The 16,263-nt window shown below is 30.3% G+C and overlaps 1 protein-coding gene across 2 annotated transcripts in view; it reads left to right on the top strand.

Annotated features, from left to right (window-relative positions):
* The first annotated feature begins 2,276 nt into the window (after positions 1-2,276).
* Positions 2,277-16,263, top strand: part of LOC132728345 (zinc finger protein 76-like) — a 34,739-nt gene continuing 20,752 nt past the window's right edge. The window contains exon 1 of one of the 2 annotated variants that reach the window (XM_060714005.1): positions 2,277-2,402. The gene's annotated coding sequence lies outside the window, so the exon portion shown is untranslated. The other variant, XM_060714004.1, reaches the window with a different exon arrangement.

Here is a 16,263-nt window from a genome sequence, read left to right as displayed (position 1 = left end):
ACTACTATAATAAGCAAATGGTAAATATCGGGGTATTTCCGTAGCTACGTACAAAACATAACCCTGGTTATGAAATGTCTGTACATGTATAAAGTTATGAAGTAATAAATGGATTATGTCTACTTTTTAATAAAAAAGTATAACGTAATACAAAGCCAACATAATACTGCATAATGATAATAATAATAGTCTCTGAGAGATGGTAGGATGAAATGTGATATTTTCCAAGTTCAAATGTACTTGATAAAGAGTACACGTGTATTTAAAACCAGCTAAAATTATAGACCTCTCACGCAGTGAGTTACATTGCCAGTCCCTTTTAAAATTAGCTTTCTCTAATTGATAATACAAAATAGATCAAAGCAATAACAGTCTCCAGCTAAACACAATTTGATAGATGACAACTTTTCGGCACGCAATTAACAATTTGAATGAATGCAACAAAAGTGGATTTTTCTTTAATAAATAAAAAGTACAGAACTATCAGTTTATCAGTTATAATAAAAAGACATTATATTGGTATCACTAATTGTATAAATAAATTAATTAAGCAACTAGCAAGATAGAAATTTTACAATTAAAGGGGAGTAATTCAGATAAATTTCATGATAAGTATGCCATATTTTTCTCCCTTTTTTGATCGATTCGCTTACTTTAAAAATATCAAATGGTGCGTTATAATTTCACGTTATTCTGAATGTTTCGTTTGATATTCAAAAAATACATTCTGATTAGATTGCATATATCTAGACATATGCCGAACTAATCGTCCTTATATCGATATAATTATATCAGGCATTTGAAAGACTTGTATCAGGTAAAAGTTTATTAACATTAGCTGAGATATGCTGGAGCGATAATTTCCTTTCCCAAGAAACAAGTTATTCAGACAGCTATCTCCTTGTTAAAAAGGCAAATACATATTACCTATATGTGTGTACAGCTTTATTAACAGATAATATAATACGTGATATAGGTTGCAGTAAACTTTTGTATTTCTAGAAATATTCATTATAATAAAGTTGATGCTCTGTTTAAAGTCAATCAATCAGCATTTCTCCATGATCGATGCGGTTGTAGGCGGCATCATCATTCAATTGCATGTAGTTGACTTTGAAAGCATGGAATGTCTTTGTCATGAAACAACCTTTCCTCAACTTCTAAGGTAGGTAGGTAGGCAGGCTGACAGGCAAACAAAACAAAACAAACGCTACAATTACAAAACAAAACAATCACTACAATAACAATTTTACAAACAAAACAATATGGAAAAGGGAAGAAAAAAAGACCCCCCAAAAGGCCAAAAAAGTTGGGCACATACGCCCAGTAGACAATATGGAAGTAAGATAAACATTGGTTAGATGTTGGAACCCAACGTCGGTTTGACGTTGGAATCATGTTGGTTTTGCAAAATATTTAGACGTCATAAACCAAACATCATTCTATCCAACATTTCAGGTGTTACTGGGGTACGTAATATGTAAGTTTGCACTGTAGAATGAAACAAATTTAAAGTTATGACCATTTAGTGAAGTTGGGAGAAGGGATCAAAGAAGAAAAATAGAACCTTATATTTTCTAGTTCGGTATAAAAAGGTGATGATGATGATGATGATAATGACGGTGACGTGCCTGGACTCATTTTGATAATATGCATCATGAATAGGCTTTCAGGCGCATGCTCTTCCGGCCATGATTAAAACATCATTTACAATGATGTAGATGTACAAAATGGTCAGTTTAAAATTCTAGTTTAAAAAAAATAAATACCCTTAATAATTCATGTTCCTTTCAGTATAATATAGTTATGTCTTTTAGATAATTTTTAAGCAAAACAAAACACAAAAATATATGATCCCTGAAGTAGTATTTAAAGACTTCGATGCATTTAACTAGATTTTGTACGTTAATGCCCCAGAGTGGGCTATGTACAGTATTAATTAATGTATCGAAGACATTATTTGTGTTTTGTTTTGCTGAACATAATAAGTTGACCCATAAGCCATTGCCAGTGTTTGATAACTGAGTCTTCAAAGAAGATAATTATTCATATATGTTTAAATTTTAACTAAATAATCAATCTGGGACTTAAAAAACGTATAAATTCTAAGACCGAGTATCAATGCAGTATAGATCTATTTTGAGGACACCTTGGTGCTAAGTCATCAGATTTTAATCAAGGATGGGATCATTATCGTCGGTTAAATAGATTTAAGTACAGTCTGTTTGGGGAGAATCAGAATTTTCTAAGTGACGAGGCCTAGTACTTCCGCATTATTCGAATGCTCGTCGTGAATTTGTCCGGTTTTCAGCCTTCACAGTATTTTCCCTCCTACGCAAAATATTTTGACTGGTTCCCAAGTACAATCGCGTTGCATGGTGGTACAGACAAGGGATTTTTGGGTAAGTTTTCCCAGTGTTCCCTGTTGCTGATGCAAATGGGAAAAATTTCGAACCAACATCAAGAGAAAATATGTTTTGGGAAAAATAAACTATGTGATTTATTGAACCATAAGGACTCAAAATGTCTTTAAACTTGTTATATTACAAATCACAAGTTCTGATTTATTCAAGATGGCTACCAATCAGTTACCTTCACCGTGTCAGGCGAAAAGGTCGAAAAACGAACAATATTTTTCTACTTTCAGTTTCGCCTTTTGTCCATAATTTCAAATTGAATCATAAAAATTTAAAAGTTTTTACATACCATTTACAGTTTTCAAGAGATCTGATACTGTTCAGTGCACTGGACTTGTGTTTTTAAGTAAAAGACCTTTCGAAAGAATTCGTACTCAAAATTGTTCGAACCAGAAATATGCCTGTTATAAAAGATAGGTAATCTATCACAATCTGTATACTTTTAAATTTCAATTACATTTTTTGAGACACATTTATATGGTTTGTAATGCATTGAATCAATGATTGATGGTTGTGTCTGGTCAAAAATCTGTCATTCGTAGGCATATAATTATGTGGATAATATAGGCCTATGTCTCTGTCTAATTTTAGATGAATTTTTAAACCATGTACACTAAGTTCTTACCCCTCACTTTAGTTTGAATCCTTGCAGGGACTTTGGATTCTTTTCATGTGAGGAAGCTATCATGCTAAGCTTTACGGAATGTCAGTTGGTTCCCCTTTCATGCTTGAAGTTGAAATAATGCATGGCAAGGGCACCTGTACGTAGCTGCAAAGTTGCCAAACATAACCTATATTTCTTGTGTTGTAGGGCTGTTGCATTGCCTTTTTAGCTTTGACTATCACGAAGTAATATGGAGAGCTGTCCTACTCGCCCCGGCGTCCGCGTCCGCGTCCAGATTTTAGATTAAAGTTTTTGGTGCAGTAAAATATTTTTGCACTATAACTTTGTCATTTCTTAAGGATCAACTTCAAACTTCAAATATATGTTCCTTATCATCAACCACATCTTATGTGACAAGGTTCATAACTCTTAGCACCAATATTTTTTAAAGATTTATCTCCCTTGAACTTAGAATTTTCCTTAAAAAATACTATTTTTTTACTGTTACTTCTTTATTTCATAAGGGATCAACCTCATACTTCAAATATATGTACCTTATCATCATCCCCATCTTATTGACAAGGTTCATAACTCTTAGCACCAATATTTTCAGATTTATCTCCCCTTGAACTTAGAATTTTCCTCAAAAAAAATGCTATTTTCTTACTGTTTTCTTCTTTATTTCTTAAGGGATCAACCTCATACTTCAAAATATATTTACGTTATCATCATCCCCATCCTATGTGACAAGGTTCATAAACTCTAGCACCAATATTTTCAGATTTATCTCCCTTTGAACTTAGAATTTTCCATAAAAAATATATTATTTTTTACTGTTACTTAAATTTATTTTCTAAAGGGATCAACTTACATACTTCAAAATATATTTACGTTTATCCATCATCCACATTTATGTTACAAGGTTCATAACTCTAGCACCAATATTGCAAGAATTATCTCCCCATAAACTTAGATTTTTTACTAGAAAAATGTTATTTTTTATTATAACTTTTTTATTTTTAAAAGGTATCTACCTCAAACTTCAAATACTTATTCCTTATCATTCAATTACATTTTATGTGACAATGTTTCATAACTCTTTGAAAGCAATTTACAGATTTTTTCTCTCTTTTGAACTTTAGGATTTTCTTTACTTTTTAAAAGGTGGTCTACATTCAACTTCTTAAATATATATTATCTTATTCATTACAACAAATGTTGTGTTGACAAGGGTCCATAACTCTAGCATGACTATTTCAAGAATTATTCCCCTTGATCTTGAAATTTATGTTAACAAATGTTATTTTTTTACTATAACTTAATACATAATTATACATAATTGATTTTTCTTTCGAATTTTGTCCTCCTTACTGCGTCCAGTATTTTATTAGTCGAGCTTCGCTGTCTCCTGTGACAGCTCTTGTTTTCTGTCACAAAGGGTTTGCCTAAAATACGAAAGTGAGATTTTTGACGAAAGTGAGCGAAAGTGAGCGAAAGTTACTTTTAGAATTTGAATTGTACTGTTTTGATAGAATTTTACAGTAAAATTGCTATTTGTATACGTATATTATTAGCAACTTATTATATATATCATAATAACCATACCATAATCATGATTTAATTGCCTTTTATTGGCCTAATTTCTATATACAAGTTCAGCAATCTTCCTTTCACTTGCATATAAAAATACGAAAGTGACTTGTAAAGTATTAAATATAGAGTATAAATTGAAAATGTACTATATCTGCAGTTTGTAGACGTGTATTATAAGAAATTAATATTATTTATTTTCTAAATTAATCATTATGATGATTTAAAGATTTATACCCAATTTTTTGCATAACATAACATGTCAGCGATCTTCCTTTCGCTTACATTGAAAAATACGAAAGTGACTTGTAAATTCAAATATAGAGTTTGAATTGAAAAATGTACTTAAATTGCAGTTTGTAAACATATAATATCAGAAATTAATAATTTGATATTCAACACTATATTTCAATTAAACACTATACTGGTATTTGATTATTGTTCGAAGTCACTTTGGTATTTTCTTATGGAGCGAATATGCCTGTATATAAAAGATAGGTAATCTATCACAATCTGTATACTTTATTTTTCAAATTTCAGAACTTACATTTTCTGAGACACATTTAAAATATGGTTTCGTAATGCATTGAATCAATTTATATGATGCATGATGGTTTTGTGTCTGGGTCAAAAATCTGTCATTCGTAGACATATATGTCACTATGTGGATAAATATAGGCCTACGTCTCTGTCTAATTTTAAATGAATTTTTTAAACCATGTACATAAGTCTTACCCCTCACTGCTGTTAGTTTGAATCCTTGCAGGGACTTTGGATTCTTTCATGTGAGGAAGCTATCCTGCTAGCTTACGGAATGTCAGTGGTTCTATTTGGGTGCCCTTTCATGCTTGAAGTTGAAATAATGCATGGAAGGGCACCTGTACGTAAAGCTGCAAAGTTGCCACATAACCTATTCTGTGTTGTAGGGCTGTGCATTGCCATTTTTAGCTTGACTATACGAAGTATATGGAGAGCTGTCCTACTCGCCCCGGCGTCCGCGTCCGCGTCCAGATTTTAGATTAAAGTTTTTGGTGCAGTAAAATATTTTTTACTATAACTTTTTTCATTTTTAAGGTATCAACTTCAAACTTCAAACTTCAAATATATGTTCCTTATCACAACCACATCTTATGTGACAAGGTTCATAACTCTAGCACCAATATTTTTTAGATTTATCTCCCCTTGAACTTAGAATTTTCCTTAAAAAATACTATTTTTTACTGTTACTTCTTTATTTCATAAGGGATCAAACCTCATACTTCAAATATATGTACCTTATCATCATCCCCATCTTATGTGACAAGGTTCATAACTCTAGCACCAATATTTTCAGATTTATCTCCCCTTGAACTTAGAATTTTCCTCAAAAAAATGCTATTTCTTACTGTTTCTTCTTTATTTCTTAAGGGATCAACCTCATACTTCAAAATATATTTACGTTATCATCATCCCCATCCTATGTGACAGGTTCATAACTCTAGCACCAATATTTTCAGATTTATCTCCCTTTGAAAACTTAGAATTTTCCATAAAAAAATATTATTTTTTACTGTTACTTATTTATTTCTAAAGGGATCACTTCATACTTCAAAATATATTTACGTTATCATCATCCACATCTTATGTTACAAGGTTCATAACTCTAGCACCAATATTGCAAGAATTATCTCCCCATAAACTTTAGATTTTTTTACTAGAAAAATGTTATTTTTTTTATTATAACTTTTTTATTTTTAAAGGTATCTACCTCAAACTTCAAATACTTATTCCTTATCATCAATTACATTTTTATGTGACAATGTTCATAACTCTTGAAGCAATATTTACAGATTTTTTCTCTCTTTGAACTTAGGATTTTCTTTACTTTTTAAGGTGTCCCTACTTCAAACTTTAAATATATATTTCTTATCATTACACAAAATGTTTGTGTGACAAGGTCCATAACTCTAGCATGACTATTTTCAAGAATTATTCCCCTTGATCTTGAAATTTATGTTAACAAATGTTATTTTTTTTACTATAACTTAATACATAATTATACATAATTGATTTTTCTTTCGAATTTTGTCCTCCTTACTGCGTCCAGTATTTTATTAGTCGAGCTTCGCTGTCTCCTGTGACAGCTCTTGTTTTCTGTCACAAAGGGTTTGCCTAAAATACGAAAGTGAGATTTTTTGACGAAAGTGAGCGAAAGTGAGCGAAAGTTTACTTTTTAGAATTTTGAAATTGTACTGTTTTTAATAGAATTTTACAGTAAAATTGCTATTTGTAAGTACGTATATTATTAGCAACTTATTATATATATTCATAATAACCATACCATAATCATGATTTTAATTGCCTTTTATTGGCCTAATTTCTAATAATACAAGTTCAGCAATCTTCCTTTCACTTGCATATAAAAATACGAAAGTGACTTGTAAAGTATTAAATATAGAGTATAAATTGAAAATGTACTATATCTGCAGTTTGTAGACGTGTATTATAAGAAAATTAATATTATTTATTTTCTAAATTAATCATTATGATGATTTAAAGATTTATACCCAATTTTTTTTGCATAACATAACATGTCAGCGATCTTCCTTTCGCTTACATTGAAAAATACGAAAGTGACTTGTAAATTCAAATATAGAGTTTGAATTGAAAAATGTAACTTAAATTGCAGTTTGTAAACATATAATATCAGAAAATTAATAATTTGATATTCAACACTATATTTCAATTAAACACTATACTGGTATTTGATATTTTAGAAGTCACTTTGGTATTTTTCTATGTGAGCGAAAGGAAGATTGCTGAACTTGTATATAGAAATTATGTCAAATAAATGGTGATTAAAGATCTTCTATAAATTATGATTATTTTTTTTAAATAAAATATTATAGATTTCTGATAATATATTACGTCTACAAACTGCAATTTTAAGTATAAATTTCAATTCCATATTTAATAATGTACAAGTCACTTTCGTATTTTTTCAAAAGTGAGCGAAAGGAAGATCTCAGAACTTGTGTATAGCAATTATGCAAATAAATGGCATTTAAATCAATCATAGTGATTATTTTTGAAAAAGAAATATTATGAGTTGCTAAAAATATATACGTCTTCAAACAGAAAATTCACCGTAAAATTTTATTAAAACGGTACAATTCAAATTTTAAAAGTCACTTTCGCTCACTTTCGCTCACTTTCGTCAAAAATCTCACTTTCGTATTTTAGGCATACGAGTAAAAGACCTTTCGAAAGAATTCGTACTCAAAATTGTTCGAACCAGAAATATGCCTGTTATAAAAGATAGGTAATCTATCACAATCTGTATACTTTTAAATTTCAATTACATTTTCTGAGACACATTTATATGGTTTTGTAATGCATTGAATCAATGATTGATGGTTGTGTCTGGTCAAAAAATCTGTCATTCGTAGACATATATGTCACTATGTGGATAATATAGGCCTACGTCTCTGTCTAATTTTAAATGAATTTTTTAAAACCATGTACATAAGTCTTACCCCTCACTGCTGTTAGTTTGAATCCTTGCAGGGACTTTGGATTCTTTCATGTGAGGAAGCTATCCTGCTAGCTTACGGAATGTCAGTTGGTTCTATTTGGGTGCCCTTTCATGCTTGAAGTTGAAATAATGCATGGAAGGGCACCTGTACGTAAAGCTGCAAAGTTGCCACATAACCTATTCTGTGTTGTAGGGCTGTGCATTGCCATTTTTAGCTTGACTATACGAAGTATATGGAGAGCTGTCCTACTCGCCCCGGCGTCCGGCGTCCGCGTCCGCGTCCAGATTTTAGATTAAAGTTTTGGTGCAGTAAAATATTTTTCACTATAACTTTGTCATTTCTTAAGGTATCAACTTCAAACTTCAAGTATATGTTCCTTATCATCAACCACATCTTATGTGACAAGGTTCATAACTCTAGCACCAATATTTTCAGATTTATCTCCCCTTGAACTTAGAATTTTCCTTAAAAAATACTATTTTTTACTGTTACTTCTTTATTTCTTAAGGGATCAACCTCATACTTCAAATATATGTACCTTATCATCAGCCCCATCTTATGTGACAAGGTTCATAATTCTAGCACCAACATTTTCAGATTTATCTCCCCTTGAACTTAGAATTTTCCTCAAAAAAATACTATTTCTTACTGTTTCTTCTTTATTTCTTAAGGGATCAACCTCATACTTCAAATATATTTACGTTATCATCATCCCCATCTTATGTGACAAGGTTCATTACTCTAGCACCAATATTTTCAGATTTATCTCCCTTTGAACTTAGAATTTTTCATAAAAAATATTATTTTTTACTGTTACTTATTTAATTCTAAAGGGATCAACTTCATACTTCAAATATATTTACGTTATCATCATCCACATCTTATGTTACAAGGTTCATAACTCTAGCACCAATATTGCAAGAATTATCTCCCCATAAACTTAGATTTTTTTACTAGAAAAATGTTATTTTTTATTATAACTTTTTTTATTTTTAAAGGTATCTACCTCAAACTTCAAATACTTATTCCTTATCATCAATTACATTTTATGTGACAATGTTCATAACTCTTGAAGCAATATTTACAGATTTTTCTCTCTTTGAACTTAGGATTTTCTTTACTTTTTAAGGTGTCTACTTCAAACTTTAAATATATATTTCTTATCATTACACAAATGTTGTGTGACAAGGTCCATAACTCTAGCATGACTATTTCAAGAATTATTCCCTTTGATCTTGAAATTTATGTTAACAAATGTTATTTTTTTACTATAACTTAATACATAATTATTACATAATTGAATTTTTCTTTCGAATTTTGTCCTCCTTACTGCGTCCAGTATTTTATTAGTCGAGCTTCGCTGTCTCCTGTGACAGCTCTTGTTTTCTGTCACAAAGGGTTTGCCTAAAATACGAAAGTGAGATTTTTGACGAAAGTGAGCGAAAGTGGAGCGAAAGTTACTTTTAGAATTTGAATTGTACTGTTTTGATAGAATTTTACAGTAAAATTGCTATTTGTATACGTATATTATTAGCAACTTATTATATATATCATAATAACCATACCATAATCATGATTTAATTGCCTTTTATTGGCCTAATTCTATATACAAGTTCAGCAATCTTCCTTTCACTTGCATATAAAAATACGAAAGTGACTTGTAAAAGTATTAAATATAGAGTATAAATTGAAAAATGTACTATATCTGCAGTTTGTAGACGTGTAATTATAAAAAATTAATATTATTTATTTTCTAAATTAATCATTATGATGATTTAAAGATTTATACCCAATTTTTTGCATAAACATAACATGTCAGCGATCTTCCTTTCGCTTACATTGAAAAATACGAAAGTGACTTGTAATTCAAATATAGAGTTTGAATTGAAAAAATGTACTTAAATTGCAGTTTGTAAACATATAATATCAGAAATTAATAATTTGATATTCAACACTATATTTCAATTAAACACTATATTCTGGTATATTGATATTTTAGAAGTCACTTTCGTATTTTCTATGTGAGCGAAAGGAAGATTGCTGAACTTATATATAGAAATTATGTCAAATAAATGGTGATTAATGATCTTTATATATGATTATTTTTTTAAATAAATATTATAGATTTCTGATAATATATACGTCTACAAACTGCAATTTTAGTATAAATTTCAATTCCATATTTAATAATGTACAAAGTCACTTTCGTATTTTTCAAAAGTGAGCGAAAGGAAGATCTCAGAACTTGTGTATAGCAATTATGCAAATAAATGGCATTTTAAATCATCATAGTGATTATTTTTTGAAAAGAAATATTATGAGTTGCTAAAAATATATACGTCTTCAAACAGAAAATTCACCGTAAAATTTTATTTAAAACGGTACAATTCAAATTTTAAAAGTCACTTTCGCTCACTTTCGCTCACTTTCGTCAAAAATCTCACTTTCGTATTTTAGGCATACCGAGTAAAAGACCTTTCGAAAGAATTCGTACTCAAAATTGTTCGAACCAGAAATATGCCTGTTATAAAAGATAGGTAATCTATCACAATCTGTATACTTTTAAATTTCAATTACATTTTCTGAGACACATTTTATATGGTTTGTAATGCATTGAATCAATGATTGATGGTTGTGTCTGGTCAAAAATCTGTCATTCGTAGACATATATGTCACTATGTGGATAATATAGGCCTACGTCTCTGTCTAATTTTAAATGAATTTTTTAAACCATGTACATAAGTCTTACCCCTCACTGCTGTTAGTTTGAATCCTTGCAGGGACTTTGGATTCTTTCATGTGAGGAAGCTATCCTGCTAGCTTACGGAATGTCAGTGGTTCTATTTGGGTGCCCTTTCATGCTTGAAGTTGAAATAATGCATGGAAGGGCACCTGTACGTAAAGCTGCAAAGTTGCCACATAACCTATTCTGTGTTGTAGGGCTGTGCATTGCCATTTTTAGCTTGACTATACGAAGTATATGGAGAGCTGTCCTACTCGCCCCGGCGTCGGCGTCCGCGTCCGCGTCCAGATTTTAGATTAAAGTTTTGGTGCAGTAAAATATTTTTCACTATAACTTTGTCATTTCTTAAGGTATCAACTTCAAACTTCAAATATATGTTCCTTATCATCAACCACATCTTATGTGACAAGGTTCATAACTCTAGCACCAATATTTTTAGATTTATCTCCCCTTGAACTTAGAATTTTCCTTAAAAAATACTATTTTTTACTGTTACTTCTTTATTTCTTAAGGGATCAACCTCATACTTCAAATATATGTACCTTATCATCATCCCCATCTTATGTGACAAGGTTCATAACTCTAGCACCAATATTTTCAGATTTATCTCCCCTTGAACTTAGAATTTTCCTCAAAAAATGCTATTTCTTACTGTTTCTTCTTTATTTCTTAAGGGATCAACCTCATACTTCAAATATATTTACGTTATCATCATCCCCATCCTATGTGACAAGGTTCATAACTCTAGCACCAATATTTTCAGATTTATCTCCCTTTGAACTTAGAATTTTCCATAAAAAATATTATTTTTTACTGTTACTTATTTATTTCTAAAGGGATCAACTTCATACTTCAAATATATTTACGTTATCATCATCCACATCTTATGTTACAAGGTTCATAACTCTAGCACCAAATATTGCAAGAATTATCTCCCCATAAACTTAGATTTTTTTACTAGAAAAATGTTATTTTTTATTATAACTTTTTTATTTTTAAAGGTATCTACCTCAAACTTCAAATACTTATTCCTTATCATCAATTACATTTTATGTGACAATGTTCATAACTCTTGAAGCAATATTTACAGATTTTTCTCTCTTTGAACTTAGGATTTTCTTTACTTTTTAAGGTGTCTACTTCAAACTTTAAATATATATTTCTTATCATTACACAAATGTTGTGTGACAAGGTCCATAACTCTAGCATGACTATTTCAAGAATTATTCCCCTTGATCTTGAAATTTATGTTAACAAATGTTATTTTTTTACTATAACTTAATACATAATTATACATAATTGATTTTTCTTTCGAATTTTGTCCTCCTTACTGCGTCCAGTATTTTATTAGTCGAGCTTCGCTGTCTCCTGTGACAGCTCTTGTTTTCTGTCACAAAGGGTTTGCCTAAAATACGAAAGTGAGATTTTTGACGAAAGTGAGCGAAAGTGAGCGAAAGTTACTTTTAGAATTTGAATTGTACTGTTTTAATAGAATTTTACAGTAAAATTGCTATTTGTATACGTATATTATTAGCAACTTATTATATATATCATAATAACCATACCATAATCATGATTTAATTGCCTTTTATTGGCCTAATTTCTATATACAAGTTCAGCAATCTTCCTTTCACTTGCATATAAAAATACGAAAGTGACTTGTAAAGTATTAAATATAGAGTATAAATTGAAAATGTACTATATCTGCAGTTTGTAGACGTGTATTATAAGAAATTAATATTATTTATTTTCTAAATTAATCATTATGATGATTTAAAGATTTATACCCAATTTTTTGCATAACATAACATGTCAGCGATCTTCCTTTCGCTTACATTGAAAAATACGAAAGTGACTTGTAAATTCAAATATAGAGTTTGAATTGAAAAATGTACTTAAATTGCAGTTTGTAAACATATAATATCAGAAATTAATAATTTGATATTCAACACTATATTTCAATTAAACACTATACTGGTATTTGATATTTTAGAAGTCACTTTGGTATTTTCTATGTGAGCGAAAGGAAGATTGCTGAACTTGTATATAGAAATTATGTCAAATAAATGGTGATTAAAGATCTCTATATAATTATGATTATTTTTTTAAATAAATATTATAGATTTCTGATAATATATACGTCTACAAACTGCAATTTTAGTATAAATTTCAATTCCATATTTAATAATGTACAAGTCACTTTCGTATTTTTCAAAGTGAGCGAAAGGAAGATCTCAGAACTTGTGTATAGCAATTATGCAAATAAATGGCATTTAAATCATCATAGTGATTATTTTTGAAAAGAAATATTATGAGTTGCTAAAAATATATACGTCTTCAAACAGAAAATTCACCGTAAAATTTTATTAAAACGGTACAATTCAAATTTTAAAAGTCACTTTCGCTCACTTTCGCTCACTTTCGTCAAAAATCTCACTTTCGTATTTTAGGCATACCGAGTAAAAGACCTTTCGAAAGAATTCGTACTCAAAATTGTTCGAACCAGAAATATGCCTGTTATAAAAGATAGGTAATCTATCACAATCTGTATACTTTTAAATTTCAATTACATTTTCTGAGACACATTTATATGGTTTGTAATGCATTGAATCAATGATTGATGGTTGTGTCTGGTCAAAAATCTGTCATTCGTAGACATATATGTCACTATGTGGATAATATAGGCCTACGTCTCTGTCTAATTTTAAATGAATTTTTTAAACCATGTACATAAGTCTTACCCCTCACTGCTGTTAGTTTGAATCCTTGCAGGGACTTTGGATTCTTTCATGTGAGGAAGCTATCCTGCTAGCTTACGGAATGTCAGTGGTTCTATTTGGGTGCCCTTTCATGCTTGAAGTTGAAATAATGCATGGAAGGGCACCTGTACGTAAAGCTGCAAAGTTGCCACATAACCTATTCTGTGTTGTAGGGCTGTGCATTGCCATTTTTAGCTTGACTATACGAAGTATATGGAGAGCTGTCCTACTCGCCCCGGCGTCGGCGTCCGCGTCCGCGTCCAGATTTTAGATTAAAGTTTTGGTGCAGTAAAATATTTTTCACTATAACTTTGTCATTTCTTAAGGTATTCAACTTCAAACTTCAAATATATGTTCCTTATCATCAACCACATCTTATGTGACAAGGTTCATAACTCTAGCACCAATATTTTTAGATTTATCTCCCCTGGAACTTAGAATTTTCCTCAAAAAATACTTTTTTTTTCTTTTACTACTTTGTTTCTTAAGGGATCAACATCATACTTCAAATATATATACCTTATCATCATCCCCATCTTATGTGACAAGGTTCATAACTCTAGCACCAATATTTTTCAGATTTATCTCCCCTTGAACTTAAAATTTTCCTCAAAAAATACTATTTTTTACTGTTACTTCTTTATTTCTTAAGGGATCAATCGCATACTTCAAATATATTTACCTTATCATCAACCCCATCTTATGTGACAAGGTTCATAACTCTAGCACCAATATTTTCAGATTTATCTCCCTTTGAACTTAGAATTTTCCATAAAAAATATTATTTTTTACTGTTACTTATTTATTTCTAAAGGGATCAACTTCATACTTCAAATATATTTACGTTATCATCATCCACATCTTATGTTACAAGGTTCATAACTCTAGCACCAATATTGCAAGAATTATCTCCCCATAAACTTAGATTTTTTTACTAGAAAAATGTTATTTTTTATTATAACTTTTTTATTTTTAAAGGTATCTACCTCAAACTTCAAATACTTATTCCTTATCATCAATTACATTTTATGTGACAATGTTCATAACTCTTGAAGCAATATTTACAGATTTTTCTCTCTTTGAACTTAGGATTTTCTTTACTTTTTAAGGTGTCTACTTCAAACTTTAAATATATATTTCTTATCATTACACAAATGTTGTGTGACAAGGTCCATAACTCTAGCATGACTATTTCAAGAATTATTCCCCTTGATCTTGAAATTTATGTTAACAAATGCTATTTTTTTACTATAACTTAATACATAATTATACAGTAAAAACTCGCTAATGAGACCAATGACGGGACTTTACAAATCTGGTCTTAATAGCGGGTTGGTCTCATTAATGAGTTTGGCCAAACAGAAAACTAGGCAATATATTAAGGGATATCATGTACTGTACACATGTTTAATTCTGGGCTAACCTATTTCAAATGAGAAGATATAAAGCATGCACTATTATTTTTTTATTTTCATTTATTTTCTTTTACTTTTTAACATTATAAATTTTTTATACTTCTTTAGAGGTACAAAACGTATTATGAATGTCTTTAAACACAAACATATTTTTACATTATTGTTAAAAGAATGACACGACATACTCTATTAAATCACCATTTTACTACAAAGCACACCGAACAATTAACCTTTAATTATTTTCACAGTTTTCATCGCCGATAACAACTTCAAAAACCTAATCGTTTTTGTTTAAAATTATGGAACGAAAGAGATAATGATAGCAGCAACACCTCTAAAAAACTTATTGAAAGTTTTCTGTTCAATACTTTGTTGTTTTAATCCCCCAGTTATGACATTAAAGGTGTGAAATTAAGAAATTATCGGCAATATTATTGATCATTTCCGGGTTTGATACCAAGTAACCTTGACCTCTGCCGTAAACTGGATGTCGTAATATGTCGTAAAACTAGGACAACTGTTGTTTACATCACGTGTCAAAAAGATTTCAGCAATATACACGCATGTCAATATCAAGGTGAGAAAGTGCCTGCGGTCGTATTTATGGGTTTCCAAACGTACAGAATTTACGAAATGGGACTGAATTTACTGGTCGCATTACGGAATAACGGGGTGGTCTCAAAATCGGGGTTAGCGACCATTAAAATAAAGAATAAAAAATTCGGGTCTTTAAAAAATCGTTCGTATTAGCGGGTTGGTCTCGAAAACGGGGTGGTCGTAAAGCGGGTTTTTACTGTACATAATTGATTTTTCTTTCGTATTTTGTCCTCCTTACTGCGTCCAGTATTTTATTAGTCGAGCTTCGCTGTCTCCTGTGACAGCTCTTGTTTTCTGTCACGATACATATCACGATATTTGTTTTTCAAAACGATGCGATTCACGATATGTATTGCATACTTTGAAGAAATGCGATGCATATTGCGATTCTTATGTTGCGATGCGATACGTATCACGATACTGACTTTTAAACTTAGTATATAAAAAATTGGCCTTTTGTTTACAACATAATTACGAATATAATATAAAACTATTACAATAACAAAAAAATAAACTCTTTAACTTGTTGTTATAACTTGGTTTCCGGTTTTGACAATTTACTTTTGTGATTACTTGAGGATTAAAGGTATTTTTAATTAAACCATAACAGCAAATTGATATCT

Source organism: Ruditapes philippinarum, unplaced genomic scaffold (assembly GCF_026571515.1).
Source record: "Ruditapes philippinarum isolate M1 unplaced genomic scaffold, ASM2657151v2 ctg1462_1_1_1_1, whole genome shotgun sequence".
NCBI lineage: Eukaryota > Metazoa > Mollusca > Bivalvia > Venerida > Veneridae > Ruditapes > Ruditapes philippinarum.
Note: the sequence above shows the minus strand (reverse complement) of the source record. Positions and strands in the feature narration are given on the sequence as shown.